At 39.3% G+C, this 27291-nt stretch overlaps 1 long non-coding RNA gene across 1 annotated transcript; it reads left to right on the forward strand.

Moving 5' to 3' along the window:
• LOC122237311 lies at positions 1–27291 on the forward strand. The gene is made up of 4 exons (XR_006215706.1): positions 1–108; positions 23552–23623; positions 24317–24409; positions 27019–27291. It is a non-coding gene; the product is annotated as an uncharacterized LOC122237311 (long non-coding RNA).

Here is a 27291-nt window from a genome sequence, read left to right on the forward strand (position 1 = left end):
TCATTTCTAATCAATTGTTCATAGAAGATCAATCAGTAACTCAATCAATCTGTTTCCAGGAAAGATCTGACTTCCAATCAATTGTTCATAGAAGATCAACCAGAAAAGGTGAGAGACAGAGGTTTATGAAGACTCCTCTTGCAGTGGTGGAAGTGAATGGGCTGTGCCTTTGCCTGGACCAGAACACAAACTAGGTCCAAACATCTGACCTGCCACCTGAGGCCCAGGAATTGCTGAACAGCTGAGCAGCTGGGCCAGGGGAAGGTCTTGACACAGACTTTGGGGACTTTTGGCTTTCTCTGCTGAGGTAGTGCAAGATGACTCCTCAGTCTTGAAGGACCCTGAGTGTGTCCCCTGCCAGGAGTAGGCCTCCTTGTCTCCCACTTCCATAGTCTTTCCCTTCCCAAAATAGGGTTTTCAATCCTTACCCCAACTTTATCCTAACTGACAAAAATTCAGCTATCTGGTTGGAAGGAGAAAGGAGGCATAGAACAAAGATGTATGCTTGAAGGGGCGTACCGTAGCCCTGCACGTAGTCTGCACGCCTTGCTGGCTGTGTCACAGGTTCTGTGCCTTCTCCCTGCTCCTTCTGCCTCCCTGCTCAGCCCCCTCAGTTTAGACTGGCTCCCAGCAGAGCTTGTACTTCTTTCCTGTCAAAACTAGCCCTCGAGAAAAGGCCCAGTAAGGTCATTCATGCTGAGGTAGCAATGATCAGTATTAACTTTGAAGGGTATTTGCATTTTATCCTAGGAAAACCTCATTCACATCTAAGGGCGGTGGAGATTTTTCTTCACCATGAAAATGACAGGCTACAAAGGCTGCTGCTTATTGCAGCTAATCTCAAATATGAGATCGTATGTGAATATATGAACATAATTTAAAATAATTTTAAGAAAGAAAAAAGCCGTCGCCATCTAAACTGGTTTATTCTAGCTTTTCTGAAAGCTAAAGATTTAGAGTCAAACACTAGAGCCAAAGGAGATAATCATCTCTTAGTCTTTCAGAAGATTTCAATCCCTTTTGGCTCTCCTCCAGGGATATCTGAACAGGACACTACGTGGCTGAAAAGCCAAAGCTTTCAGTGTTTTGTAACTGCAATCAGTCCTATGCATTAATTTTTGGGAGGGACGAAATTATGAAAACTTTCATATTCAGGGGAGGAGCTCTATGGCTCCGTGGGTTTTTCTTCTTTATTTTTGTGGGAGGAGATGAAAGGTTTCATTTTAGTTAATGTTTTTGTTTTTGTTTTTAAAATGACAAAAAATAAAATGCTTCACTGGCACACAGCAAACTTTCCCATAAAACTCCCTTAGGCCATGGACTAAGTAAGCACACACACGTAGTGCCGGGAGGGTTTTTATGGCTTCCTTTTTTTCCCTTGCAAAGAAAAAAATGAGCACAGGATCAAAATAAGTTAGGACTTAAACCATATTTCAGTCTCATCATTTGGACTTCTATTCTGCCTCTTAATAATCACTACAAGGATTTGGTTTTGTCAAAAAGAAGTCAAATAACCATATTACCTTCTTTTTCTCCGGGCTTCCAGAAGAGACATAAACACGGGGACTTCTGTGAGCTGAGCTGTTGCTCATATTTAAAAACTTTTCTGATTTGGCCAGTACCTCCCAGGCAGCCTCCTATGAGCCACAGGACAGTCCTTCTGAAGACAAGGATATTGTCCTGTCTTAGCAGGCTGTTCGTTACCTGATCTCTCCAGGAGCAGGGAGATCCTGGCTCGTTGTCAGCCTCAGCTCCAGTCTTTAAAACTAACAGGCCCAGGGGGCACCTGGGTGGCTCCGTTGGTTAAGCGTCTGACTTTGGCTCAGGTCATGATCTCACCGCTTGCCCCATGTAGGGTTCTGTGCTGACAGCTCAGAGCCTGGAGCCTGCTTTGCATTCTGTGTCTCCCTCTCCTCTCCTCTCTCTCTTCACCTCCCCTCTTCCCTCCCCCCTCAAAACTAAATAAATGTTAAAAACAAACAAACAAACAAAACCCCCTAACAGGCCCAGTAATTCCTTCTAACACTAACACAGCAATCCACTCTGTTGATTGGGCCAATTGCAATCAGATGAAATCAGGAGGACGTTTTTCTCTATTAGAGGTAACTGGCCCATGAGGTTGGGATTTAGTAAGTAAGCAAAAGCTTTCTTAGAATTCTCAATTTCCTAATGTTGAGCAGGAGTGAACCCCGCCCCCACCCTCCCTGAACCTCAACTTCCTACTCTAGAAAGAAAGGAAGATTATTGATTATTTTATAAAAAAAGATGTTTATTTTCATGTAGTCACATACACTCCATATTGTGAATATAAACATTACATTTAAACTTCATCGGGATCAGAGAAAAACTTTCATAAACATACTGGAGGAAAAAAATCACAACATGTCAATAGACTTCACTTTGTAAGAATTTAATACTTCTCTATGACAAGAGAAACTATAAATAAAATCAAAAGTCAAATGACAAATGGGAAGATATTTATAACGCATATAACAGGCAAGGATTAATCTGCTTTACTGGTAGAGGATTCTTACAGAGCAATAAGAAAAAAAATCCCTAATATCCTGTTGTCAAAGTGGGCAATAAAGCAATCTTGAAAAACAAGCTGAAGAACTTACACTATTAGATATTATTTGACTAACAATTGTGATATTGGATCAATAATATAAAACCAGTCAACCAATGGAACAGAATGGAGAAACAGAACTGCATATATATGGTCACCCGATTTGTGGCAAAGTCACAAAAAATATTTGTGGCTAAATATTGTAAGACAGACGTTCTTTAATGGTGCTTTATGGAATAAAATGTATCCGGACCCATACCTCATACTACACACAAAAATCAACTCTAAATGGATTACAGAGCTAAACATGAAAGAGAAAAAAATAAAACTCTCGGAGGAAAACACAGAAGAATACCTTCATGTTCTTGGAATGGCAAAAGTTATTTAAGCGACCACAAAAAGCAGTAAACATTAAAGAAGAATATGATAAATTGACCATTTTAAAATGAAAAACTTCTGTTCATCCAAAGATACTACTGATGGAGCAAAAAGGGAATACACTGACTGAGAAAAGATACGTGCATACATATATTCAACTTACTGACAGAAAAAAAACCACAAAGATTTGAACAGGTACTTCACAAAAGAATGTATCTAAATGGCCAATAAACATATGAAAAGGACCTCAATATCATTCATCAGGAAAATTACCCGATGAGATACTGTTACACACCCACCAGAATGGCTAAAATTAATAAGACTGATGATAAGACTGGGTGGCTCAGTCGGTTAAGTGTCCGACTTCGGCTCAGGTCATGATCTCACAGTTCGTGGGCTTGAGCCCCGCGTCGGGCTCTGTGCTGACAGCTCAGAGCTTGGGACCTGCTTTGGATTCTGTGTCTCTCTCTTTCTCTCTGTTTCTCCCCCACTCACACTCTGTCTCTCTCTCTCTCAAAAATCAATAAAGCTTAAAAAAGTTAAAAAAAATAAGACTGATGATAGTAAATGCTGGCAAGGATACGAAGCAACTATGACTCTCACACATTACTAATGGGATGTAAATTAGTATGTCCACTTTGGAAAAATATTTGACAATATCTCTTAAAGCTAAGTATATATATACACACAGCAATTCCACTCCTATGTAACTATCTAACAGAAATGTGGACATATATTCTTCAAAAGACATGTCACGGCAGCACTATTCATAATATGCTCACCAACGGATAAATAAATTGTTGTATACTCCCACAACAAATGCCATCAGTTAATAAGAAAAAACAGTCTACAACCGTATGCAACAATGTGAATGAATTTCGCAAACATATATTTTGGGAAAGGAGCCAGACACAAAATGGTACGTACCTTGTAATTCCATTAATATACAGTACAAACACAGGTAAAATAATCTTTTTGTTGTGCTAGTGAGAGTGGAAATAACCCATTCTGAACAGTGTTTTGGTAAAATAACAGAACGGATCAAAAGTTTTAAAAAGCTTCATGCCTGTTGACTTCCTAAACTCCATCCTAAGGAAAGAATTGTAGATGCCCATGTAGATTTACATTAAGAGATATCCATGATAGAGTTCTTATAATAATAAAAAGTTGAAAACTGATAAATATCTATAAAAGAGAGGTAATTAATTAACTTTGGTATATTGACATTGATGAAGTATTATGCAACCACTAAATATCAGGTTTTTGAAGAATATTTACTATTATCCAATAGTCATGGTTTAATGTTCAGTAAAAATGTAGAATAGAAATCTATTTATATAATGCAGTCCCAATTTTATAATATATATACCCTCATGTACATATATATATGTGTGTATATATGTATATATACATATATATACATACATAAAAGGAGGAAGGAAAAATACCATAAGGTCAATAATGGTCATTTCTATGAAGAGCATTTACATTTAATTCTTTAAAAAATTTTCCCTATTTGTCCCTAGGGCTAAACTCCAACATTCTGTCATGTCCTTGAACCTATCACAAAACATAACTCAATACCTCTTTGTTCCCCAGGAGGACTATAATAGGACCAAATGTTGATTTTTACTGAAGATTTTGTAGGAAAGACAGATGAGAGTTTTACACTGTACAGTTCACAGCAATTCAAATATTTCTTTCAGGTGTGTCTTCTGATGGTTAATTTTTTGTATCAACTTGACTGGGCCACAGGATACCCAGATAATGTTATTTCTAGGTGTGTCTGTGAGGATGTTTCCAGAAGAGATTAGCATCTGAATTTGCAGATGTTGAGTAAGACAGATTGCTGTCCCAATGTGGGTAGGCTTTATATCATTCATTGAAGGTCTGAATACAGCAAAAGGTGGAGGAAGGGAGAATTTCTTTTGTCTGCCTGACTACTTGACCTGGACATTGGTATTCCCCTGTCCTCTGGAGCTTACTCCATTGGCTCTCTGGTTCTCAGTCCTTCAAACCTGGACTAGAACTTATACCATCAGTTCTTTTGGTTCTCAGACCTTTGACTTGGACTGGAATTACAACACCAGCTTTCCTGAGTTTCCCGCTTGCTTCTCAGTCTCTATAACCATGTGAGTCAAATCCTTATAGTAAGTTTCTTTATATATACCCTATTGGATGACATATAAATCACTTTGTATATATCCTATTGGTTATATATTTCTTTATATATCCTGTTGATTCTGATTTTCTGGGTAACCCTGACTAATACATGCTTCATCCCTCAATTCTTGCCAGCTATAAACCGAACCAGATTTTCTTTTTGTTGTCTTTCCCTGGGTAGGACCAAGACAGGCTGGTTTCTGGCTTCCTCAATTCTAGAGCGTGATATGCCCAGGCTTCCAGATCTCTCTCCCTTTCTTATGCAGAAGAATTCACTTTCCCACATATGCATACAGCCATCACCCACTCAGCAAAAACAAACAAAACTTCTTGCCAAAGTTCAATAAGTTCATGTTACTTTCAGAATCAGAAAATTCTGAAATACTCATAGCAACTCTATAGAGAGAAAGTTTTCTCTAGGCAGCTCCAGTATTAATGAAAATGTGTAATCTGCAAAATCAAGTCCTACTGGTTAAAATTAACCTTAAGGCCAGAAATTCCTGAACCTAAAAAAATATGCATATCAGGTACAAATTTGTCTGATAATTTGAATTATCTGTGCAGCAGCTCCCCTTGGTGACAGCAGAGATTGAAGAACTGTTTGTATTAGCACTAGCCTTATATAACATGGATCAATAACCAGATGAAACAGCTAATTCTGGACCCAGAGAAAATAGTGGCATGAGCAAACATAAGAATTAGGTGGTTTGGAACTCATTCCTGCTTAGTTTTTTTTAGTAGTAGCATAATTATCTTCCTGAATCTCTAGTGTCCTAAGAGGCTTAAATTATTAATCTAGCCCTTTCTCCTTTTTTAATACATGAATTCAATGCTATAAATTTCCCTCTTAGCATTGCTTTCACTGCATCCCACAAATTTTGTTAAGTTGAATTTTCATTTAGTTCAAAATAGTTAAAACATTTTTTGAGATTTATTCGTTGATCAATGTGTTATATAGAAATGCGTTGTTAAACAGACAAATGTTTTAGGATTTCCACCTATCTTTCTGTTATTGATTTTCTAGTTTAATTCCACTGTGGTTTGAGAGCATACTTTGTATGATTCTTATGCCTCTAAATTTGTTGATGTGCTTTTTTTTTTTTTTTTTGAGAGCACAAGCCAGAAGTGGGGGAGGGGTGGGGACAAGGGAGAAAATCTTAAGCAGGTTCCAGGCCCAGTGCAGATATCACGACTGTGACATCATGATCTGAGCCAAAATCAAGAGTCAGGCGCTTAACTGCCACCCAGGCACTCACCCCTGATGTGCGTTTTATGGTCTAGAATGTAGTCTATCTTGGTGAACGTCCATGTAGGCTTGAGGAGACTGTGTATTCTGTTGTAGGATGAAGTATTCTATAAATGTCAATTAGCTCCAGTTGATTAATGGTGCTGCTCAGTTCAACTATATCCTTCCTGATTTTCTGCCTATTGGACATGCCACTTACTCATGGAGGGGTGTTCAAATCTCCAACTATAATAGTGGATTCATCTATTTCTCCTTCCAGTTCTATCAGTGTTGTTAGGCACATACACATTCAGGATTAGTATGCTTTCTTGGAGAATCGACGCCTTTATTATGAATAATTTTCCTTCATATTGATATTGCCATGATAATTTTCCATGTTCTGAAGTCAGCTTTATTTGAAATTAATACAGCTACTCCAGCTTTCTTCTGATTAGTGTTCCTATAGTATATCTTTCTCCATCTCTCTACTTTTAATCTGTATGTGTCTTTACACATAAAGTGGGCTTCCTATGGGGGCACCTGGGTGGCTCAGTTGGTTGAGCGTCTGACTTCGGCTCAGGTCATGATCTCACAGTTTGTGGGTTTGAGCCCCGCATCAGGCTCTGTGCTTACAGCTCAGAGCCTGGAGCCTGCTTCAGATTCTGTGTCTCCTTCTCTCTCTGCCCCTCCCCCGCTCACGCTTTGTCTCACTCTGTTTCTCAAAAATAAATAAATGTAAAAAAAAAGTTTTTAAAAAAATAAAGTGGGCTTCCTATGGACAACATATGGTTTTTGTCCACCTTTTCAGTTTCTGTCTTTTTTTATTTTATTTTTTAAAGTTTATGCATTTATTTTGAGAGAGAGTGTGTGTGTACATGCACACACAGAGAGAGGGGCAAAGAGAGAGTGAGAGAGAGAATCCCAAGCATGCTCTGGGCTGTCAGCATAGAGCCCGACAAGGGGCTCTATCTTATGAATTGAATCATGAGATCATGATCAGAGCTGAAATCAAGAGTCAGGCGCTTAACTGACTGAGCCTGAGCCACCCAGGTACCTCTCAGTCTCCATCTTTCAACTGGTATATTTTCATTCACATTTGAAATGATTATTTATATAATTGGATTAACAGCTACCATAGTTGTAATTGTTTTCTATTCATTGCAATTGTTCTTTGTTTCTTGTGTTCCCCTCTTTTTCTGCCCTTTCTATTTTTAACTGGGCATTTTATACTGTCCCATTTTCTCTTGGCACATTAACTATACCATTTTAAAATAATAAAAAAAAAGTTTCCCCTGAAGTTTTCAATAAACATTTACAAATAATCCAAGTCTATTTTATTTATTATTTAAAATTTTTTTAATGTTTATTTATTTTTGAAGGAGAGAGAGAAACAGAGTGTGAGTGGGGAAGGGGAAGGAAGAGAAGAGAGGAAGGCACAGAATCCGAAGCAGGCTCCAGGCTCTGAGCTGTCAGCACAGAGCCCAATGCGGGGCTCGAACCCATGAACTGGGAGATCATGACCTGAGCCAAAGTCGGATGCTTAACTGACTGAGCCACTCAGGCACCCCTAAGTCTTATTTGAAAATAACATTGTATTGCTCAACTGGCAGGATGGGTGCCTTATCACAGGGTATTCTCAGTTCTGCCTTCCTGTCTCACAGTTTGCTGTCATTCATTTCGCTCATTCATAAGCTATAGTCACCCAATACATTATTGCAATTGTTATTTTTTTAAGCAAACAGCTGTCAGATTAAGAATAACAAAAATATAAGCTTTCATTTTACCTTTGTTAGTTTCTTGCCTAACATCCTTCTCTGTCTCTCTCTTTTCTTAATGTAGATTCGAATTTCTGGCCTCTATAGTTTTCCTTTTCTGTGGAGAACTTCTAACATTTTTTTCAAGGGCCCATCCACTGGTGACAAATTCCCTCACTTCTTTTTGTCTGAAAAAGGATTTATTTCTCCTTCATTTTTGAAGACAATTGTTACAGAATACAATTTGGTGGTTCTTACATTTCAACACATTAATTATTTCATTCCATTCTCTTCTTGTTTACATGGTTTCTAAGGAGAAGTCTGATGTGATTCTTATCTTTGTTTCCTCTGTAATTAAGGTGTTCCCCCCTCCCCCACTTTGGCTTTCTTCAGGATTCTTCTCTTCTAAAGGCAAATATCAGATCTTTCTAAACAAAAATAATAAATGTTATATGATCAAGAAAGACAAAGCAAAATGAATGCCACAAACAATGATAAAGTTAAAGGGCAAACTAAAAAAACACTTGGAATGGTGGAAAAAAAGGTTAATAGTCTTAATAAATGAAAAGCTTACTTACAAGATAAAGCTTAATGTTATGAAAGAAAACTAGGCAAAGAACATGAAAAGGAAACCCACAAAAGAAGAAAATAAAATGGACAATAAACATATATAACAAAAAAAATCTTTGGTACCTGCAAATGAAATTAATTTAAGAAGGAGAAATATATATGTACATATATATATACATATACATATACGTATATGTATATATATATGTACATATATATGTATATGTATATATACATATACATATATATATTTCAGTTTATTTATTTTGAGAGAGAGAGAGCACACGAGTGGGGTAGCGACAGAGAGAGAAGGAGAGAGAATTCAAAGCATGCTCCATGCCATCTGTGCAGAGCCTGCAGTGGGGCTCGAACTTACAAACTGTGAGATCATGACCTGAGCTGAGATCTCTAGTTGGACGCTTAACTGACTGAACCACCCAGGCACCCAGGAGATATATTTTTTAACCTCTCAGATTAACAAAGATTTGAAAATGTTTGCTGCATATGAGAAAGCACACTATCATAATCAGCTGATGGTATGTATATGGTTCCAATTCTGGAAGGCAATTTGGCAAAATTTAGAAAATTCATTCAAAACATCCACTTCTTTTGATTCAGCAATTTCACTTCTAGGAATCTATTGTGAGGAACTAATTGGACAAATAGACAAAGATGTATGTATAGAGTTGTTTATTATGGTAGTGCTTATAATAGTGAAGAATTGGCAACACCTTTAATATCCAAAAAGGGTTTGTTTTTTTAAGTTGATTTTAAAAAATAAAAAATGAGAGAAGAGAGATAAGAGATAAGGGAGAAAAAAAACAACAGTTTGAAATAGGCAAACAGGTCCTTATCATCATAAGGACTTGCCTTCCTAAGTGGCAATCCTTCATAGAGAATGGAAAGAGCAGAATGCAATGTGACATCCTATACGTATGACACCCTCTCGTCTCTGAAGACCAAGAAGTTTGCATCCCCTGACAAGATGGAGCTTACCTCCTTGGCTCCACAAACACATATCACCCCATTATTCCCTTCGAAGGCTGGAGATGTAGCTCCTTCATTCAAAACTATCCCGTTGAGACAGTAGGAGAGTGTCTCCAGATTTATCAGTCTTATATTGCGAAAATTGGCAACTGCACAGTGTTACTTCTCTGGGCCAGGAGGTGTGGAAGGGAAATCAGAATATGGTAGATACTCAATATGTCCTTGGATGCAGCCAAGGCAGCCAGGATACGATGTCAGCATGCCCAGTCCATACTGTTCCCCATTGAGTGAAATGAACTACCTACAAATGCAGGGCCTGGAGTTTTCCCATATAACTTCCATTTTGTACCAATTCTGCTACATTCTCAAATCCTCCCACATTCCTTTGGCTCCAGACCTAGGCTCCTGGTCTCAAAATAGGTGCCCTGTCTATGGAGACCCTTTCTAGGAAAGTCACTCCAGCCTGGCTGGACTACTTGGTCTCCTGGCATTCTCTCCCCATCGTTAACCAGGGAAACTAGAATATGCCACCTCCATGCTGCTCCCCAATCTTGGTGGGCCCATACACCCCACACCAATCTCTCCTCCACCTCAGGGAAGAGGGATCAGAAACAAAGGGATATATTTATTAGATCAAAGAGTGTTAAAAGTTAGAAGGAACGATTTTTGTCTTAGCTAAACTGACCTCATTTAAGGCAAAATGACTTGCTCATGGTCACACAGTTAATTCCAATGTAACATGACACCTACCTACCAAGTTGGGTCTTTTTGCTTTATTTTATTTAAAACAAAATTTTATTGGGGCACCTGGGTGGATCAGTCAGTTAAGTGACTGACTTTGGCTCAGGTCATGATCTCACAGTTCGTGGGTTCGAGCCCTGCATTGGGTTCTGCACTGACAGCTTGGAGCCTGGAGTCTGCAGCCTGCTTTGGATTCTCTGCCTCCCTTTCTCTCTGCCCCTCCCCCGCTCTCTCTCTCAAAAAATAAACATTTAAAAAAAACCCAGAAAACAAAAAAACCCACACAATTTTTTGTTTTATTTTTTTCCCTGTTCCTAAGATTCCTAAGATCTCTAAGTGCACCTATGTGTGATTCAGCCTAAATGGAAATAGACCCCAGGTCTTGTCCATGTCTTTGATCCTCCTATAAGGAGGAGGGAAATGTGCCATATCTTTTTTACAGTTCTGTGCTACATGATTGTTTGACCCTCCTTCTAGGAAGAATGAAGCAGGCCTGGTGGGGTCCCAGCCTGGTACTTGATGCCCAGGGTGGGCAGGAGCAGACAGAGGCAGAATGAAAGAACCGAAACATTCCTGAAAGAATGCTCGGGGTCTGGCCAGCAGAACCCGCATCTCTTTGTGAAGGGGAGGCAGAACACAAGAGTCAAGGGCAAAGTAAATACAGAAACAGTCTTGGGATTTGGAGGCTGGGGGTGTGTAGAGGAGGGATTTGAAAGATGTAAAAGGGGAATTGAGAGGAATTAAGGTGTCATTGGTGAAAGGGTGAATGAAGCCAGAGGACAAACTCCTTCATGGATGCTGAATGAAGGTGTGGGGTAAGTTAACTTAATTAAAAGTTACAAAGGGGGAGATGTGGAAAACTACCTAGTTAAGAACCTTCCATCTGCAGTCAGAGAACACAGTAAGACCTGACAACCAAACTGAATGTCTCACAGAGTCCAACTTTGCAGACAGCTATTTAAAGACTTTATAGTCCGTGAAAAAATTCTCCAGACTTCTTCTTCCCATACTGTCCCAGCCACATTGCCCTAGAGAGGTGTAGGCACAAGTTCTCCCATATTCTCTAAGGGCTTGTACATCTCACCATACTTTCTGACTCAACCATGGAAAATCTATAATTATTTTTCCTGAAAACAGATTCCCGAAGTGTCTGTACCACCAGTGTTAAAGTCACTCTACTCAAACCCTTCGAGTCAGCCTTGACTTTCTCCCATCCATTCATTCAACAAATATTATTGAGTGCTTACTACATCATGTACACTGTGTGAGGTTCTGGGATATCCAATAGTCAACAAAACAAACTGATATTTGCCGCATGGGACATAGAGTCAAGCACTCAACAAACTGCATTGAATCTGTCTTTGTAATGATGGGGTCATATTAATTCTTTTCCTCTACCACCATTCCAGTTCAGTATTCCAACACCCTGAACTTTTCCAGTAGCCTCCTGTCTCTTTATTTGCATTATTTCCTGAACTCTGATCTATTTATTCTCTACCCATTCCTAAAGGTGATAGAGCATCTGTAACACATGAGATTTATAAATATAAACTCGTGGATCACAGCCCAGACCTACAGAATAAGAAGGGTGGTAAGCTCCCAATAATCTATATCATTTTTATTTATTTTTTAATTTTTGAACATTTTTACTTATTTTTGAGAGACAGAGATAGACAGAGAGTGAGCAGGGGAGAGGCAGAGAGAGAGGGAGACACAGAATCTGAAGCAGGCTCTAGGCTCTGAGCTATCAGCACAGATCCTGACGTGGGGCTCGAACTCACAAACCATGAGATCGTGACCTGAGCCGAAGTCTGACGCTTAACTGACTGAGCCACCCAGGCGCCCCAAATCTATATCATTTTTAAAGCTAACTCTAGGATTCTGATGCACACCTCGGTTTGGGAACCACTGCTTCATATCACTACCAAATGCAATTCCACTTGCTCCAAATTCTTGAAGAAGTTTTCTTTGTCTACAGAATAAACTAACATATTAGCTTGGCATGTAGTATTCCAGCCTGTCTATTCCAACTTTCTCTTGTTAAAATTCTAGTTCACCTTTAACTATATAACCTTGAGAAAATCACTTAAATTGGAAGGTACAAAATCAAAGGACACAGTCTTTATTAGTTGTCCATGCTACGTAAACTCTTCGGCAACTAGTTTTGTAAAAAATTTGAAGTAATACTGTATTTATGTTCTTTGCCAAATACCATTGTGGTGATGAGTTTCATCCCCATTCTCTGCTCTTTTCCTCTCCTATTTCCATTCCATTCTGCTTCGTGGTTCTCTTCCTGATTTTTTTCTCATTTAAATATTCATACACTTGCTAAAGCAAACTAGTTCATTCTTACATTGTTAATCATAGAGTAATACATGTTTGTTGTAAAACATTTTAATTACATGGAGGAAAAATACAATAAAAAGTAAAAGTGCCCTCTCCCTTCCACTCTAAGCCCACTCTTGAGAGGTCACCTCTATTAACAGTTTGGTGGTACAAAGCTCTCCAACTTTTCTCATATTCCCACTTTCCATAGGGATTTTGCACCCGCTGTCTGTATTTTTACACTCCCAAACAGCTCTGTCTCTGTATTGGCTCAGATAAGGTTTTCTCCCTGACTTCAGCACCCATCCACGTCTTGCAAGCCACCTGAGGACACCGAAGACAATTGCTCGCTTCCCACTACCTTCTTTCTGACTGCAAGAAAGAGTCTGACTATAATGCACTATTGTTTTCCTGACTTCCTCTCGAAAAGTTTCTTCTCAAAAACTCTTCTTTCTACTATCACCTATTTTGGGGCCTCCTGTTGTGTGTAGGACCGTGCCTTTCTGCAGTGCATTTTACCAACTGGGAGAGGTGACTGACTACATGAGATGATTTTCCAAGTCCTAGAAGGATTTCCCATCACTCTTCCTCCTAAATATATCTTCCACTACAAGATGAAGTTTGGAATCCCTCCAATTTTTTTAGTAGCAGCTTTTATTGAGATATAATTTATACGCCATGTATTTAAAGTGTGCAGTTTGATGGTTTTTAGTATATTTACAAACTCGTGCAACCATGACTATAATAAATTTTAGAACACTTTCATCACCCCAAAAAGAAACCCACACCCATTAGAAGCCACTCCATATTCCCCCCTACCCTCCCAGTCCTAGGTAACCACTGACTAACTATCTCTCTTTATGGATTTGCCTATTCTGGATATTTCATATAAATGTGAAATCATACAGTATGTGTGGGGGTTTTTGTTACCGGCTTCTTTCAGTTAGCAATGTTTTCAAGTTTCATTCATATTGTAGCATGTACATATATTAGTATTTCATTCTCTTTTATTGCTGGATGATATTCCATTGTATAGCTAGATCACATTTTGTTTATCCATTCATCAGCTGATGGGTTTTGTCCACTTTTCACCTATTATGAATAATGCTGCTGTGAATACTCACGCACAAGTTTTTACATGGACATGTTTTCATTTCTTTTGGTATACATGCCAAGGAATGGGATTGCTGGGTCATATGATAAATTCTATGCTTAACATCTTGAGGAACTGCCAAACTGTTTTCTAACATGGTTACCCCATTTCACAGTCCCACTGGTGTACAGTGTATGAGGGTTCAGATTCTCCACATCTTTACCAATACTTGTTATCTTCCATTTTTTTTAATAGCCATCCCAGTGGGTGTGGAGTAATATCTCATTGTGGTTCTGATTTGCATTTCCCTAATGACTAAGGATGCTGAGCATCTCTTCATATGCTTATTGGCCACTTTAATATATTTCTCAGAGAAATGTCTATTCATATTCCTTGCCCATTTTAATAGTTTTTTTTTTTAAGTTTATTTGTTTATTTTGAAAGAGAGGGGTGGGGAGGGGCAGTGAGAGAATCCCAAGCAGGCTCTGTGCTGTCAGTATGGAGCCTGACATAGAACCTGATACCATAAACCGTGAGATCAGGACCTGAGCCAGAACCAAGAGTTGGACACTTAACTGACTGCGTGACCAGGCCCCCAGGGTTACTTGTCTTTTATTATCGAGTTATAGAAGTTCTTTATATATTCTAGATTCAAGTCATTTATCAGTATATGATTTGTAAAATTTTCTTCCATTCTGTCAGTTGTCTTTTTACTTCCTCAAGGGTGACCTCTGAGGTGCACAATTTTTCAGTTTTGATATCCAATTTATCTATTTTTTCCTCTTGTTCCTTATGCTTTTGGTGTCATAATCAAGAAACCATTGACAAATCCAAGGTTAAGAAGATTTACACCTATTCTTCTAAGAGTTGTATGATTTAGCTCTTACATTTAGGTCTTTGATTCATTTGGGATTAATTTTTGTATATGGGATGAGATAAGGGTCCAGCATCATTCCTTTGCATGTGTCAATCCAGCTGTCTCAGTACCATTTGTTGAAGATACTTTTTTCCCCCATTGAATTGTCTTGGTACCCCTCTACCGATTTAAAAAGACAGAATACAATAAAGTTCTGTTTTTTGTTTGTTTATTTGTTTTTTTTTTTTTGAGAAGAGAGAAAGAGAGAGAGAGTGTGAGTGCAAAAGATGGGGAGGGGCAGAGAGAGAGGGAGAGAGAGAATCCCAAACAGGATCCACACGGTCAGTGCAGAGCCCATCACAGGGCTCGATCCAACTAACTATAAGATCATTACCTAAGCTAAGATCAAGAGTTGGATGCTTAACTGACTGAACCACCCAGGTACCCTTAAAATTCTGTTTTCAGAGTTGGAAGCCACCTTATAAATGTGCACTGGTCAGGTTTTTAAGTTGCAGACAGGAAAATGCATTTTAACTATCTTAGTTGGGAAGACATTTATTAAATCATTATTGGAAGGAAAAGAAGCAGAGGCTCTAGATCAGAGGTTCTCAAACTTGGCTACACATTGGAATCATCTGGGAGTTAATGGTCGTATTATACCCCATTCCATAAATCAGGCTGTCTGGGGGTAGAATCCAGGCATCAGTATTTTTTTATTATTATTATTATTTTAACGTTTATTTACTTATGAGACAGAGAGAGACAGAGCATGAACGGGGGAGGGTCAGAGAGAGAGGGAGACACAGAATCCGAAACAGGCCCCAGGCTCTGAGCTGTCAGCACAGAGCCCGATGCGGGGCTCGAACTCACAGACCGCGAGATCATGACCTGAGCCGATGTCAGACGCTTAGCCGACTGAGCCACCCAGGCACCCCCAGTCATCAGTATTTTTAAAAAATTTTTTTAATTTTATTTTTTTAGATTTACATCCAAATTAGTTAGCATATAGTGCAACAATGATTTCAGGAGTAGATTCCTTAATGCCCCTTACCCATTTAGCCTATCCCCCCTCCCACAACCTCTCCAGTAACTCTCTGTTTGTTCTCCATATTTAAGAGTCTGTTATGTTTTGTCCCCCTCTCTGCTTTTATATTATATTTGCTTCCCTTCCCTTACATTCATCTGTTTTGTCTCTTAAAGTCCTCACATGAGTGAAGTCATATGATATTTGTCTTTCTCTGTCTGACTAATTTTGCTTAGCATAATACCCTCTAGTTCCATCCACGTAGTTGCAAATGGCAAGATTTCATTCTTTTTGATTGCTGAGTAATACTCCATTGTATATATATACCACATCTTCTTTATCCATTCATCCATCGATGGACATTTGGGCTCCTTCCATACTTTGGCTATTGTCGATAGTGCAGCTGTAAACATTGGGGTGCATATGTCCCTTCAAAACAGCACACCTGTATCCCTTGGATAAATACCTAGTAGTGCAATTGCTGGGTTGTAGGGTAGTTCTATTTTTAATATGTTGAGGAACCTCCATAGTGTTTTCCAGAGTGGCAGCACCAGCTTGCATTCCAACCAGCAATGCAAAAGAGATCCTCTTTCTCCACATCATTGCCAATATCTGTTGTTGCCTGAGTTGTTAATGTTAGCCATTCTGACAGGTATGAGGTGGTATCTCATTGTGGTTTTGATCTGTATTTCCCTGATGATGAGTGATGTGGAGCATTTTTTCATGTGTCGGTTGGCCATCTGGATGTCTTCTTTGGAGAAGTGTCTATTCATGTCTTTTGCCTGTTTCTTCACTGGACTATTTGTTTTTTGGGTGTTGAGTTTGAGAAGTTCTTTATCGATTTTGGGTACTAACCCTTTATCTGATATGACGTTTGCAAATATCTTCTCCCATTCTGTTGGTTGCCTTTAGTTTTGCTGATTGTTTCCTTCTCTGTGCAGAAGCTTTTTATTTTGATGAGGTCCCAGTAGTTCATTTTTGCTTTTGTTTCCCTTGCCTGTGGAGACATGTTGAGTAAGAAGTTGCTGCAGCCAAGCTCAAAGAGGTTGCCTGCTTTCTCCTCGAGGATTTTGATGGTTTCCTGTCTTACATTGAGGTCTTTCATCCATTTTGAGTTTATTTTTGTTTATGGTATAAGAAAGTGGTCCAGGTTCATTCTTCTGCATGTCGCTGTCCAGTTTTCCCAGCACCACGTGCTGAAGAGACTGTCTTTATTCCATTGGATATTCTTTCCTGCTTTGTCAAAGATTAGTGGGCCGTACGTTTGTTTTTTGTTTTTTTTTTTTAATATTTCCTTAGGTGATTCCACTATACAGCCAAATTGAAATCAGTACTCTAGACTGATCTCCTAGGAATAACATCTAGGACCGCACTGCTGAATCTGCCTGGTGAGGGAGCCATTGCCATCACATACTTCAGAACAATACAGCCTCTGCCATAATCTGCTAGCTGCTGTACCAATGACAATCTGCCTTTGTGGTCCCTTGTGCTAGAAAAAATGGACCCAGCGCCTAGGCTATTTCCTTGGGTAGCTCTTTCTGAACCCAAATCTTACCTAGATGCCTCTGAATGGTAGAACCTGTCATGTGTTTACACCTGGCAGCAAAAGAAAACCACTTATTTGGATTTTTTAATGGGAAGGTGGGAGTCACAATGTGGAGAACTGTTAAAACGTGGTAACAGTGTTAAAGGAAATTGGAGCAGCCAAGAAAGGTAAATTTCCACTGTAGGGCCAATTGGTTGTTTACAAATGTGGACATATGTCAGAGCCACATGAGGTAACTTTGCCATACCACTGGAGAAGCTGGTTTAGTAAGTTCATGTGGGTCTGGATTCTGCCAGGTTTGGGACTTTTGATAATACAACTTTGAACATATGCCCCCCAATCAGAAGTCTTTCATTTCTGATCAGAGATAAGGCATAATCTGCACATAACGCTAAAGAAGCAACAGAATGACATAGACTCTTACAAAAGTGTAAATAACCGGTAGAGTTTTTGCCTACAATTTTAATCCCAGGAATGGTGCTCAGAGGAGGGCAGGACAGGAGTCTAGACTAGTTAGGAATATGGACTTTCCTGATTCTCTATGATAATGCTTGTCCATCCTTGGGAGAGCTGTATAGTTCGAAAAGTCATTTTCAATATTGTAAGACATTAAAAAATTTTTTTAATGTTTATTTATTTTTGAGAGGGGTGGGGAGGGCCAGAGAGAGAGAGGGAAACACAAAATCCAAAGCAGGCTCCAGGTTCCGAGCTGTCAGCACAGAGCCCAACACAGAGCTCAAACCCATGAACCTCGAGATCATGACCTGAGCTGAAGTGAAACGCTCAACCAACTGTGCCACTCAGGTGCCCCTGGAAGACATTTTTAACATCTGAAGGCAAATAAAAACAATCTGTTATTATTTTCATACTGAAAACGACTATCAGTAAAGCTAGTAAAATTTCCCAGGCTAGTGGGGGTATGCAGAAAGTAATGATTTCTAGGTTGAGTATGTGTAGAGACTGTCAGGATCCCTGCAGAGTATGTGTAGGAGATTTTTACATTTATCTAAATAAGGTATGTATTCAAAAATCAACTTGTTGTTCCTTTTTGGGCATGAGAAGGTGTGAATTCAAAGCAAAGCAAGAGGGGAGCCCTCTGATGGCCACATACTCCAACAGCTGCCCCTTGTGCCTAGCAAATGAAATTCTTCCAAAAGATTATATACAGTTTTAAAGTATTTTCTAGAGTCTTCAATGTACAACTTTTAAACATTACTGGAGCCACCTCGCTATAACCCAGGTAACCATTGCTGCTTATTTAATGTGCTGTATATTCACCATGTCCTGGGTCAAGTCTACATCAAATCACACCTTCCCGGAAAGCACATCGCTTTTTATCAACAGCTTGATTCATGACCTGCAAAAATCTATAGCCCTCCGTGACCCTTCTAAAAAGTCTGCCTTTGACACTGTGTCCTCTTTAGAGGGAATAAAGCATCCTCATTTCTTCTATCAGTGCATTGGCTAGAAGCACTACCTGGACAAGTGGTTTATTTGAGAGAGACTTGCATTCAGGGGGAGAGGCCCCATAGATGGAGAGCTGATCTCACGATGCAACAGAGAGCAATATGTAACAGCCTGTTCTCTGCAAATTGTGTTCTTTGCACACAATCACGGAGGCAGCTTAGGCTGGCAGACAGCATGCTCTGAGCCTTACTGGTTCTCATAACCTCTCTCCATATGTTTTCATAACCTCATGACTGTTTTGTCATGGGGGTTGGGGCTGGTAGGGAGGGAAAATTGGCCAGGAGAATAAATCAGGTATTTAATTTGCTGGGAAAAAAAACCTCTAGCAATCTGATAGGTCCTTGCCAACACCTATTAAAATGAATCTTTTTTTTTAATTCTTTTTTTTAATGTTTATTTATTTTTGACAGAGAGAGAGAGAGAGAGAGAGAGAGCGAGCATGAGTGGGGGAGGGGCAGAGAGAGAGGGAGACACAGAATCCGAAGCAAGCTCCAGCTCTGAGCCATCAGCACAGATCCTGATGCGGGGCTTGAGCCCACAGACCGCGAGATCATGACCTGAGCCGAAGTCAGATGCTCAACCAACTGAGCCACCCAGGTGCCCCAAAATGAATCTTTTAAGAAAGAAAAAGGAAGGTATCTATGGTGTGGTGTTTCCTCTGTGTTTGTAAGTGAGGCAGCTAGCAGGAAATCATAATTGAAAGAAATCCAAATAAAACAGAATCTCCTCTATCACTCATGGCTGCTTAGCAAAGCTCACTTTATACCCCCCAAATGAAGTGTTAATTGCAGAACTGGGGTGCAGGAAAGCTTTATTTTATACAGCTAAAACAGGAGCGGTGATGAATTAACTTTTAGCTGCCTGTGATTTTAATTTGAATGAGAACCTCCTGAAGATGGGAGCCTGGCACCAAAGTGGTATGCTGGTTTACCACAGCAGTAGGACAAAGAAAGGGAGAAGCTGGTGCAGCCTGCAGACTGTTGCTCTGAGAGCTAGGAGGTTCAGGTGATTTGTGACAGATCCTGTTCCTTCAGAAATGGAGGAAGGAAGCAACTACCTCTGGATAAACTCACAATGGTGTTCTAGCACCTCTCAGGGTATGGAAATGCAAACGTAGCATTATAAGAGACCCTGTGAAATGTCAAGAAGGATTGATCAGCAAAGACTGAAATGAATGCTAACGCTCACATTGGGACGTTGGGACGGATGTAGTGACACAGGCATTTTCATATAGTGCTAAAGGAGTGTCAGTTGCTAGTCTTTTGGGAGGGCACTTAAGCAGCTTTATGAAAACTTTAAATGTCCATTCCTTTAGACCCAGAAGTTCCACTTCTAGGATTTTCTTGAACAATTAAATAAAGATGTGTATATAAGGATGCTTTCCCCCAGAATTTTTATGGTAGGAAGCTACCTAAGTAGAGAATATTTAAGTAAATTATAATGCATTCATATAAAGGCATACTGTATAACCATTACAAATGATACCCGAAAAGGCATACAGAAACCTGTTAGAAGAGGTCTCCTATGGATGGCAAAATTTTAGGATTTTTTTTAATAAAAGGAAAGGAAATTCAGGAAGAACTCCTTACCCTTTATTAATTGCAAAAATAAAGCTGCTTTCCTTCAATATTAGGGCCCCACCTATAAGGCACCTATGACCAGGGATACAGAAATATATTTCTTGCACATTTTCCATTCAAAAGAGAAACACTGAGTAACTCTCAACCCTTGAAATCAAGAGGCAATTAGAGAGGTCTGCTTAGGAAAACTTTCTAGATATTTTGTGTTTAACAGAGATGCAGAGTTCTTTGCTAGCTGTAGATGTACTAAGGTTATTCAAAGAATAAATGTTCATATAGTAAATGAATGCATGAATGAAGTGAATGCTTTGTAGAGATAGACTGAACAAGAGAAATCATCCAAACTCTCATTCCATAAATGAGGTGCTCAGAGTCAGCAACTAGAGACTTATATGCTTAGAGTCAGGTGCACACAACTAGTAATTGGTAGAGCTAGGACTAGAACCCAGGGCTCCTGATCAGGGCAGTCTACACTGCAAAGGTCCATTGTGACTTCACAAAATCAAGAGCGATCTGTGATTTCTCAGGTTCCTTCCATCTCCAGGAAGAAATGGTCCCCTAGTTGTGTAAGGGCTACTTAGATACAATCACTATTATCAGGGCATAGTTTGAGGCTGTGATTTAACTTGGAGCTGCTAATAACCACAATATTTTATGCATGGTTGGTGCCCAGTAAATGTTCGGCCACTGATAATGGGCATGAAGATGCACTTTCCCCTGCCCTGGGAGGGATACCTGAGGGTCCCCACCCCATGTTTATAGCTGAGGAAGCACAGTTTTCTCTCTCCTTCTGAGGGACCTGCCCCCTGTGAAGTTATGGAGCATATGGTTTTAGGCTCGTTTGGTGTTCTCTTCTAGTATTCCTCTTCTCCATCTCCCTATCTCCCTCTCTTCTCACATTTGCTAAAAACCTCTCAGGCACCTATCCCATGTCCATCTTGAAGGGCCATAAATGGCATTAAATAAATCTATGGTTTCTTAACCAAATCGAATAGTGTTTCATTTTGGATAATTTCAAATATACACAAAAGTAGCAATAATGCCCATGCCTCCATTACTTAGCCTTAACAATTATCAAAATTTTACTAATCTTATTTCAGCTATTCTCCCTCTCAACGTTTTTGGTTGTTGTTTTTTTTTTTTTTTTTGGAGTATTTTAAAGCACATCCCAGATATATTATTTCATTCACAAATACTTTAGAATGAATCTCTGAGGAATGAATTTTTACAAACACAATCACTATGGCATTAGTTTACAAAAAATTACCAATAATCCCTTAATATCATCTGTCATTTAATTCATGTTCAAGTTTCCCCAACTCCATATATATATATATATATATATATATATATACTTTATATAAAGTTTATTTACTTGAGAAAGAGAGAGAGAGCGGAGGAGGGACAGAGAGAGAGAGAGAGAGAGAGCGCAAGAGAATCCCAAGCAGGCTCCACGCTCAGGGCAGAGCTTGACATGGGGCTCGATCTCACAAACCATGAGATCATGACCTGAGCCGAAATCAAGAGTTGGCAGCTTAACTGACTGAGCCACCCAGGTGCCCCCCAAAATATATTTCTATGATTGCTTTGATTGACTCAGAATCAAAACAAGGACTACATGTTTGATTTGGTTGGTATATTTCTGTTCTTTAAAAAAAAATCTCTATCTATCATCTATCTATCCTTGTTGATGTAAAATTGACATAGCACAAAATTAATTATTTTAAAGAGAACAACTTAGTGCCATTTAGTGCAGTCATAGTGTTGTGCAGCCACCTCCTCTGTCTAGTTTCAAAACATTTTCATCACTCTGAAAGGAAACCCACTCTGAAAGAGCCCCATTAGGCAGTAGCTCTCTTTTCCTGCCTTCCACCAGCACCTGGCAACCATCAATCTGTATCCTGTCTATAGAGACTTACCTGTTCTGGTTACTTCATACAATGGAATCATACAATATGTGACCATACCATAATATTTTTAAGGTCCATCCACATTGTAGCATGTATCAGTACTTCATTCCTTTTTATGGAATAAATAATTCCATTGTATGTATTTACCACAATTTGTTTATCCATTCATTTGTTGATGGGTATTTGGACTGTTTTTGGCCATTGTGAATAGTGCTACTATGGCCATAGTTGTGTATATATTTGTCTGAGTACCAATTTTCAGTTCTTCTGAGTATATACCCAGAAGTGGAATTGCTGGGTCATATGATAAATTTATGCTTAACTTTTTAAGGAACTGCCAAGCTGATTTCCACAGGAGCTGCACCATTTTACATTCCTACCAGCAATGTACAAGGGTTCCAATTTTTCCACATCTTGCCAGCACTTATTATTTTTAACATTTTTTTCAGTTAAAAATGTTTATTTATTTATTTTGAGAGAGAGAGAGAGCACATGCACATGCAACTAAGGCAGAGAGAGAGGGAGAGAGAGAATCCCAAGCAGGCTCCACACTGTCATGTAGAACCCAATGCAGGGCTTGATCTCATGAACTCTTGAGATCATGACCTGAGTCAAAATGGAGAATCAGATGCTTAACTGACTGGGCCACCCAGATGCCCCTCTACATTTTTTATTATAGACATCCCAGTGGATGTGAAGTGGTATCTTGTGGTGGTTTTGATTTGCATTCCCCTAATGACTAATGATATTGAACATCTTGGCCATTTGCACATCTTCTTTTGGAGAAATATTTATTCAAGTCCTTTGTCCCTTTTTAAAATGGGTTGTCTTTTTGGCATTATTGTCTTTTAAAATCTAATAATTACCCTCCCCCATCTCCCCCTTTTCACACTCTTCATTTGCTGAACAAACCAATTCATTTGTCCTGCAGAATTTCCTTTATTCAGTATTTGGCTGTTTCCACATGGTGTAATTTAACTTGTTTCTCTATTCTCTTATTTCCTGTAAACAGATACTTTAGAACTAAAGATTTGCTTAAATTCCTTCCTTCTTTCTTTCTTTCTTTCTTTCTTTCTTTCTTTCTTTCTTTCTTTCTTATTTTCTTCCTTCCTTTTGGTGGAGATACTTCATAGGTGGTAGTATATGCTTCCTGATGCATCACATTAAGAAGCTCATAATGCTTATTTTGTCCAGTTTTTAATGACCCAAAATATATATTGAAGAACTCTAAGGTTCTTCAAGATTACTTAAGGGGCCCTGCAAATGTTTAATTCAAATTTCATTAAAAAATATACAATTGATGCTCTTTCCTCTTCGCCATTGTGGTGTGTGCTGCTGACTGTTTCTCACCATGTCTTCTCACAAGACTTTCAGGATCAAGTGATTCCCGGCAAAGAAACAAAAGCAGAATCGTCCCAGTGGATTCAGATGAAAACTGGTAATAAAATCAGATACAACTCCAAGAGGTGGCATTGGAGAAGAACAAAGCTGGGTCTGTATATGAGATGGGATCGAACATGAGATGGCACATGTTTATGCTGCCTGAAAGTCATGTGTTTCTATTCCATCACCTTCCTATTGCCTGACCAGTAGATCTGTTTTATCAGGAAATTCACTTTTCTCTGTTATGATGCTTCTGCACCTGTAGGTTGGTTCAGTAATAAACATGTGAGACCTTTTGACTGAAAAAAAAAAAAAATATATATATATACAATTGACTACTGCTTTTCTGATTTTCTCTGATTAAAGAGGAAGTCAAGTAAGTGAGCCCCAGCCCTCCACCTGCTTCAGCAAGAGTTACTCTGCCTTTTATATTTTGGGGTCCTAGATAAGATTTCATTAGAAAAAGTATTACACTAATTAAAATAAAATAAAATAAACCCCTTCTAAATTTTAGGTGATCGTGTGACCCTTTCCAGAGGTATTTATATCAGAACCAGGGACTCTGAAAGTCAGAAAGACCTTATGACTCAATGAAAAAAGTTCTTAATGCATGCAGTGGGCACATGTGGTGAGAGACAGCATGGAGTCTTCCTGGTACCCCTTGAATCATACAACTCAGGAACTGTTATGATCCCCTTCAAATCTATGGCTGCCTCCCATTCATATAATATGTCCTTGTCTCATTTAGGCAAAAGTGGACTTTGAATAACAGCAACTCATACTTTAAAGCAGAGCTAAAGGTTTATCAGAGGACTTCAGTCCAAAATGGAAGGTATATGAGGTAGGAATCGCTGTGAACCTGCCAACTGTTTCCGGTGTAGTATGCAGACACCCTTCAGGTGTCTTTTGCTGGAAAAAATCTCTAATTCTGGTCACAAGAAAAGATCCTCTATCTTTCTGACACAGAATATACACATTCTCTGTGATATCTGAAATCAATACCTGATTGTCCACTAGACTCTTTTTCTGGTATTCCATTAAAATTGAGCTTCTCTCTATAACTGAATGTTGAACACATCAAAGTGATGGATGGTGCATCAACCCCTTATCCTCAGGATTTTGGAGGCAAAGTCTTCAATCTTATTGCGGCTAAAATAAGATTTATGAACCTTTGCTTCAATTCTAGTTTAATCCCCAAGTGTCCGCTTTTTAATTGTCAAAGAGTTGTAAGGTCTGCCCTTCATGGAACTAGGAACAGTAGGACAATACACAGCTGGATCTCATTGCAGGTGGATGAAGGGAGCACTGAACCCTCATGTTTCCTCTGAGATGAGAAGACTCAAGTTCTTATTATTCTGCTCCTCTGATCTGCAGTATTGTTTCTGAAATAGAATATTTTGCCAGTAGAATGAAGGCTTTCGCTGCAGTCTGTTGTGTTATCATTACCGTGAATATCATCCTCTTCCTCCTCCTCATGCCTATATTCCAATATACTGTTGGAAGAGAGGGACAGTTATTGCCTTTCTTGACCTTCTGAAGCTCAGAAAAAAAGGGCTTACAGAAGCAAAAGAAGAAAAAGCAGCCAACCTAAGGCTCAGATCAGCTGTTGGCCCCACAAACTCCAAATTTACTGCAGAAACCCAATCACCTTTCTGATTGTCCAGATAGAATTCTCATGAATTTTCTATGGGGAAATTTTGGTTAAACGTACCAGTTTTTATCCAAACTGATAGAGATATATACAATAAAAGTGAATTTGTAGAGGCACCTGGGTGAGTCAGTCAGTTAAGCACTTGACTCGTGATTTTGGCTCAGGTCATGATCTTGTAGTTTGTGAGACTGGAGCCTGCTTGGGATTCTCTCTCTCCCTCTGCCCACCCACCCCCCAACTCACATTCGCTCATGTGGTTTCTCTCTCCTTCCCTCTCTGTCAAAATAAATAAATAAACATTTTTTAAAGTGAATTTTTAGACACATGTCAAGGTTTATCAGTTCCCAAGTCCTTTCCCGAAGTCTGTCCCCAATTTATAGGTTTCAGAGTGATAATTACAAGCCAAAGGCTGAGATACGGTTAGAAGGAGGCTTGGCTTCAGGCATGAACAGAAAATGAAGCCACATAACAGGCCTTCTAGGGGGTCTCCTCTCTGTTCATGAGGCTGTATTCCTTGTGATATAGAAATCATACTTTGTACAAGTTTAGATATAAGATGTTCATCAGATGAACAACTGGAGAGAAAATAAATGCTCATTAGTGGGAAGACAAGGAAGTATAACTGGATTTTGAAACGTTAAAGAGGATGCTGCATAAAATTGATTGATGTGGGAAGATGTTCAGGATAAATTAGTTGAAAAACAAGGTGGGGGAAATTTTACATATTTATAATTTTCTTTTTAGTTTTGGATATTTTTAGTCTTGAACGAACTATGCATGCTTTATTTGGAAAGAGAAAGGAGGTTCTATTCTAAGCCTTTTAGTATATTTGCATGGGTTGGCTTATCAGGCTAGCTCACTATGGAAGGCACAGACATCTTGAACCAATGGAAATGAGTCAGGGAGTGACAACATTTCAACTTGGAAAGAAGAGGGAAAGGACAAGCCTTGATCACATTGGAGCAGCAACAGGACTGCCTGAGACAATGGGGGAGGTGGAAGATGGGCAAATTAATGGAGTAAATTAAGGCAAGGCTTGATTTGATGTTTTGAGCCCTTCATAGTTTGGTTTAAGTACCTCCAACGTGAGGGTAAGTGGAGTAATGGCAAGGCCTGGGCCACAGCTGACATAAAGTGGAGTGATCTTGTCTCTACATACTTGGTTCCGGATAGAGAGGCCTGATGGTTCCCTCCTGCATATCTTTAAGTCCAGGAGTGAGGTTTCAAACATCAGCTACACACACACACACACACACAGACACACACACACACACACACGGTGAGTTAAATAGAGAGTGATGATGGGGAAACCACACATGTGAATCTTCTTTTCAAGCGGCAGTTCACTGCTCTAAATGTACTGCCCCAGGTAGAAATGCAAGTTAGGATTCAGAGCTCAACATCAAAGATAGGGTGCTTTGTTTCAGCAGGTTAAAAAGCAACTCATGGTATCACTGCAAATATATCTCAAAAGTGTTGGCAACTTCAAAGGGATTCATTAAGAGAGCTCCCCCAATAAAGTCCCTGGAAGTTTACTAAACTGCACAAAGGTACTCTTATTAAAAGCTAAAAGCAGGCCTAGGAGGCATTTTAATAAAGACCTCCAGTTAGCTACCTGGAACAGGAGAGCTGTGTTGAAGGCCTGGAATAGAGAGCAATTTGTCATGATGCGTCTCTTAGGGCAAAGTTCCTAATCTCTGCCCTCAGTTTTTTCTTCCTTAAAACCCAGACTTATGGGGGACATTGAGAGGATTAAACAATGTTTGTGAACGAACTCATTAATGTTAATTCCTTTATAGGTAAAACAAAGTGCTCAACATTACCATCTGGACCAATATCTGTGACGCCTGCTTTGGAAAGATTCTAGGTTCTTCCCAAGTGAACCATGCCTGAAAGACAAGCAACAGACGAGGAAGGTTAAACTCAACCCACTCCTTGAAGTTCAGAAAGAACAAAATGGTGGGATGTTGAAGGATCAGGAGGCTGTTGGAAGGTCAGAATTTGAATAAGAATGGAAAAAAGTATTCTCTCATCCCCCTAATGTTCAAATGATCTCACTTGGTCTTAGAAGT

The sequence above is a fragment of the Panthera tigris genome, chromosome A3 (genome assembly GCF_018350195.1).
Source record: "Panthera tigris isolate Pti1 chromosome A3, P.tigris_Pti1_mat1.1, whole genome shotgun sequence".
Lineage (NCBI taxonomy): Eukaryota > Metazoa > Chordata > Mammalia > Carnivora > Felidae > Panthera > Panthera tigris.